Raw genomic sequence first — 5,673 nt, 5'->3', positions numbered from 1 at the left:
ACAGATTGGTTCATTCATCAAGCCCTTTATTGTTTGTTTGTTGTATTGATCTATAGGTTATACTGTTGTTGTGTGCTGTTGAATCAGAGCTGACAGATATCTGAGTCTCCAGTGTGTTTTCAGAAACTGTAAATGACACACAAGGAGATTTCCCACCTTTCTCCTTTGGAGCATCTGATAGATTTGAACCTTCAGGTTGGCAGTGTAGAGGTCCATGATGTTACTGTGAAATCTAACTCCAAGGATCCAAAATTTCATTTTCGTTTGTGGCAGTACAGACATGAAAGGCCTATACAAAAAATTCATTAGGGGAATTACCTTATTGTCTCATTATCTTCGATAGTATCTGGACTCAACTACAGCAGCCATTGCTGTGGCTACTCTAAGATTTGATGAGTCACAACCTTGGGCCACCCTACACTACAAGTGAAACTTGAAAACTGTCTCCACGTCCTAGGAAATCTTCCCATTTCTAAGCAGCTCGAACTTTTCTGGTTTATCCTCACCAAGAAAATTATAGCCGTAAATCCTCTGAAAAGGACATCTGCAAAATTTTGAAGAGCAATGATGTCACTTTGGAAACTAAGATGCCTCTGATTCAAATCAAGGTCTTTTCAATCACTTGCTATGCAGCTGAGAGCTGGATAATGAATAAGAATGACAGAAGATGAATTGGATAATCCTTTGCCCTCTTTCTTTCCAGCCTGGTCCCAGCGCCATGGCCCCTGCAAAGAAGGGTGGTGAGAAGAAGAAAGGCTGTTCTGCCATCCACGACGGGGAGACCAGAGAGGACGCCACCAACATTCACAAGCGCATCCTGGAGGGGTATTTAAGAAGCGTGCCTCTTGGGCACTGAAGGAGATCCGGAAATTTGCCATGCAGGAGATGGGAACACCAGATGTTTGCATTGACACCAGACTTAACAAAGCTGTCTGGGCCAAAGGAATAAGGAAATGTCCCATACCGCATCCATGTACACTTGTCCAGAAAACATAATGAGGATGAAGATTGCCCAAACAAGCTGTTACACTATAGACTGGTTACCTGTCACCTCTTTCATAAAACTCAGACCGTCAATGTGGATGAAAACTAATAGCTGATTAGCAAATAACATTATAGAACTGTAGTAGCAGTAGTAGTAGACGAAGAAGAAGAGGAGGAGGAAGAAGAAGAGGAAGAAGAAGAAAAAGAATTATTATTATTATTATTATTTATTAATGCTTTTGAGTTATCAAGTTGACTACTGAATATCTCATAGACTGCCAAAAGAATGAACAAGTATGTCTTGGAAAATACGGAGCCAGAGTGTTCTTTGGAGGTAAGGATGGCAAAATTGCATCTCTCACACACTTTGGACATGGGGCTAGGAGAGGCTATTCCTTGAAAAGTGAGATCACACTTGGAGAGATAGAGTGTCAGCAAAAGAGAAGACCCCCAATGAGATGGATTAACATAGTGACCGCAGCAAGAGGCTCAAGTGTATCAGAGATGAGGAGGACGGCACAGGATAGGATAGGACAGCACTCAGATCTGTTGTTCATGAGGTCACTATGAGTCATACTCAATTCCATGACACCGATTCCAAACTTCTACTACTTCAAAACATTTTCTTGAATTCAAATTGCTTCTCTGTGTGTTCTCAAACCCTAGTAATCTCACCTCAAACCAGTCCACTGCCATCTCACACCTTCGGGTACCTTTGGATTTAATTATTTGTTGTGTTCTGTGGAGTAGAACTAACTCACAATGGTTTTTCAGAGGGAGTCTATCATAGGAGAGAAGATTGCTCATCTTCCTCTTGCAGAGTAGCTGTTGGATTTGAACCACACACCTCTGGGATTGTAACACAGCTTCTTAGCACGGGGCCAACAGTGGTAGTAGCACTGTGATAGTGACTAAGGAGCTTGGTTGAATAGTTTGGGGCTGCTGACTAAACAGTGGGCGACTGGGCTCCACCAGCCACAGAAGGATGGGGTGGTGGTCTCCTACAAAGAACTACAGCCTCCGAAACCCAGCGAACAGTTGCCATGAGTTGGAACCAGGTGACAGCAGTAGGTTTGGAGTTCTGTCTGGTAATTCTACCTGCTTATTCCACACTCTCTGAGTTGTTATGGATTAGTGTTTTTCTTTCCCTTTTTTATTTTTTCTCTCGAGTCACAATCTCTACACTCAAATTCTGCTGCTAATCACAAGGGTTTGGCACCTTCCGGATCACTTAATGTTCATTCAAATTTGCTTAACTGTGACATGGGGGTAATAAAATCTAGTTAATAAGCTTCCCAAGGCATTAGAACGAGTAAATAAATGAGAGTTGGAGAAAGAAGACTCTTATACATTGTAAAACATTGTTTAGATCAAGAAGATATTCCAGAAAAAGACGTTAATTATGTCCATCCGTGTAAAATTGTCCATTTGGAGAGATATGGGCAGATTTATTTGGGGAGGGTAGTTTATTTTTTAAAGCAAGATTTCATAACCTTGGTACAAATAGCACCTACACTGAGGAATTGCTGGTCGTGGGGGATACCTTGTGCATTATAAGATGAGCAGAATTCCTGTCATCTAACCATAAGATTTTCATTACAGCCATAACTCTCTTTTCAAGTTGTGATACCAAAACCTGTCCGTAGATCTCACCAAACGCCTCGAGATCTATGTATGTGTTGGATTGGGGGGTTAAACACAACTTTTAGGTTTCAGAGACAAATAAAGTGTTCACTTCCCCGCTATGATGAGCTGAGCAGAATTTCTAAGAAGATAAAGTCCCTAACTCAAGGAAGTTATGAACTGACGAAACAGACAGACATGCAAGTTATTCTCTGTTAAACATTTCCAAAGCACACGGATCCTATAAATGAAGCAACAGTTCAAGGCATTGGAAGCACAGGAACCATCAAGATTTGGTGAGTGTTCATTGCATTCAACATAAATCAAAAGATAAACTTGCCTCAGAATTGATTAGGAGGTGGAAAGACTGGCTCTGGCTCCTGGTATGAGATGTAAATTTCAATACAGTTCTTGCTAAGGAAAGGCTTTTTGGAGCCTGAAAAGAGATGAGTTTCTGTAGACAAAATAACCTTGAAAAAGTAAAAGGCAAGAAGAGAGATAATATGAGAAAAAGAGTCTAAGAGGAAGTCTTAGCAAAAGTGGAAGGTGCCTAGTGCAACTCTTGCTAACTAGGAACCCTTCTCCAAAAAGTCACTTCCATCCCAATCTTTTTCAAGCCTTGTGACTTCCATCAAATTTCTGAGACTAGCAAGAAGTTGTGTTGCAATCCCAAAGGCATGCGGTTGGAATCCACCAACTCCGTGGAGAAGGATGGGAAATCTCTCCTGCGATTAATTAACTGTCTCTGAAAACCTGCTGGAGGGTGAGATATAGATCAGTTCTGAATCAGTGGTACACAACAACAAACAACAACACAAAGTCACAGTTGGAAGACATGGTCCATCTTTCTCCCTCAGAGCCTCTGGTGAATTTGAAACACCAGATACACACAGCCTTTTGGGTAAGCAGCGCAAGAAAACAAAGATTCTCACCACTGGGCCAATTGGTAGCATCAGGATGGATGGTGAAGAGATTGAGATTGTTCACAGCTTCAGTTTGCTCGGCTCCATGGTCAACACTCTTGGCACCAGCAGCCAGGAAATCAAAAAACGTATTGTGGTGGGAAAGTCTGCTGTTAGGGACCTCTCTAAAGTACTCAAGAGCAATGGTGTCTCTCTGGAGACTAAGGTGCGTCTGATACAGGCCATGGTCTTTGCACACTTGTTATGCATCAGAGAGTTGGACAATGACTAGGGAGGACAGAAGGAGAATTGATGCCTTTGAGCTGTGGTGCTGGACAAGAGTATTGAATGTACCATGGACTGCTAAGAAAACACACAGATTCGTCCTGGAGAGGGTTAAACCAGGCTACTCCTTGAAGGCAAGGATTCTGGGTCTTCGTCTGATATACTTTGGACATGTTGTAAGGAGGGTCAGGTCCTTGGAGAAGGACATCATGCTTGGGAGGGTGGAGGGGAAGACCCTCTATGAGGTGGATTGATTCAGTGACTGAGGTAATCGGGATGGGTGTGTTAGAGGCAGTGTGATTGGCACAGAACAGAGCAGAGTTTAGGGCTGTTGTACATAGGGTCGCTATGAGTCGCAAGAGACTCAACGGCACATAACAACAACACAACAACTGTAAACAGGCAAGCTTGCAGAGAGTTACAACATCTTGTTGAAGTGTAGCTCATTATCACACTAGCTCTGCACAGGGAAACGATTTTTACTTTGCTAATGTCACTTGTGACCTACTTAGCTGACCTCTGTTACAGTTCTAAAAGTTGTCAATCCCAAAAACTGGGATTGCAAAACTTTGGGGGCAAAGAAAACCCACAACACATACACAAAGAATATAATTTTTGTCAATAATTTTAAATGCCTACAAGCTGACCTGAATTTCCCCTTTGAAACAATGATGTTGTACTAACGTAGTTACTTCAGAAACTTCAGCTCATCTCTTTGCTAACTTCCTAAGTTGCTGTGTTGAAATTTGATGCTTCTTCTATATTCTAAGGGAGCTCTGGTGCTGTAGTGGCAAAAAAAAAAAAGAACTACACTGCAGTCTCAAAGGCTTGAGGGTTCAAATCCACTAGTGGCCCCGCTGGAGAAGGATGGGCAATCTCCTCCCACGCAATTTACTGCCTCTGAAAACTCACTGGACGGTCAGTTCTTATTTGCCAGAACACAACACCAACAACACCATTTTGTATTCTGTTTAGCCTTGTACATGGGGCTTTGTGGACTTGCGCCAAGGAAACAGATCTTCCTTACTCAGTGTCTCAACCATCCTGTCTGGAAACCGTTACCATGAGCTATTGATAGTATTGTGCGTCAAGACCCCTCAAACAAAGGCTATCACATCTTGCCTCTGATCGAGTACATTGAAAAAGGTCCTATGGGCCTGACATTTGTCGTTGTCAGACCTCGAAGACAAAGATTGTCTTCTTTGGGATGTAGAGGTCGGCGTCAAGGTCAGGGAGACCGTTATCAGGAAAGACAAATTTCAACCTCCATCTGGAGGTAAAAATGATTATTTTCCTAATCCTATCTTTAGCATGCTTTGTAGGATTTTTTTTTTTTAGAAAGCTATTTAGAATAATTAGTTTCTTTTTAAGGCCTTGTTATACCAATCAAAACAAACGATTCATCGTTTTCAGTGTACTTTCCAACTGAACTGATTTGTATTAAATGATCTCCAAGCAGCTACTGAAAGCCGAATAAATGAGAGAGGCCAAAGGAAGTGCTCTAGCTGGGTCTGAGTCTCAGCGCAACTTTGTGGCATGTCACGGAGGAGTACACAGGAGGAAGACGGAATGCTCTCTCGAGATGCAAACTAGCCTTCAAAACAGCATCTCCAATTCTTTTCTCTATCACGTAAAAGTAGACAACATCTTCTTGTGCTTGTGTCCCATCGAGTCAGAACCGACTCATTGCTGCCCTTGCAGCAGATTTTCAGAGGCAGCAAATTGTGTGGGAGGAGATTGTCCAGCCTTCTCCTGAAGAGCAGCTGGCGGATTCAAACCTGAGGTTTTTGGGATTGCAGTGCGGGTTGCTCACCACTAGGCCACCAGAGCTCCAAGTGATTGAGAATCACACTCCCTGTGTTTATGACGTCAGTTTCAG

At 42.5% G+C, this 5,673-nt stretch overlaps 1 pseudogene; it reads left to right on the top strand.

Moving 5' to 3' along the window:
• The first annotated feature begins 718 nt into the window (after positions 1-718).
• LOC102870562 lies at positions 719-1,093 on the top strand (annotated as a pseudogene).
• Positions 1,094-5,673: the final 4,580 nt, after the last annotated feature.

Source organism: Elephantulus edwardii, unplaced genomic scaffold (assembly GCF_000299155.1).
Source record: "Elephantulus edwardii isolate Elephantulus edwardi_28Jun2011 unplaced genomic scaffold, EleEdw1.0 scaffold00087, whole genome shotgun sequence".
Lineage (NCBI taxonomy): Eukaryota > Metazoa > Chordata > Mammalia > Macroscelidea > Macroscelididae > Elephantulus > Elephantulus edwardii.
The sequence above is the reverse complement of the archived record's forward strand: the minus strand, read 5'-3'. Positions and strand labels throughout refer to the sequence as shown.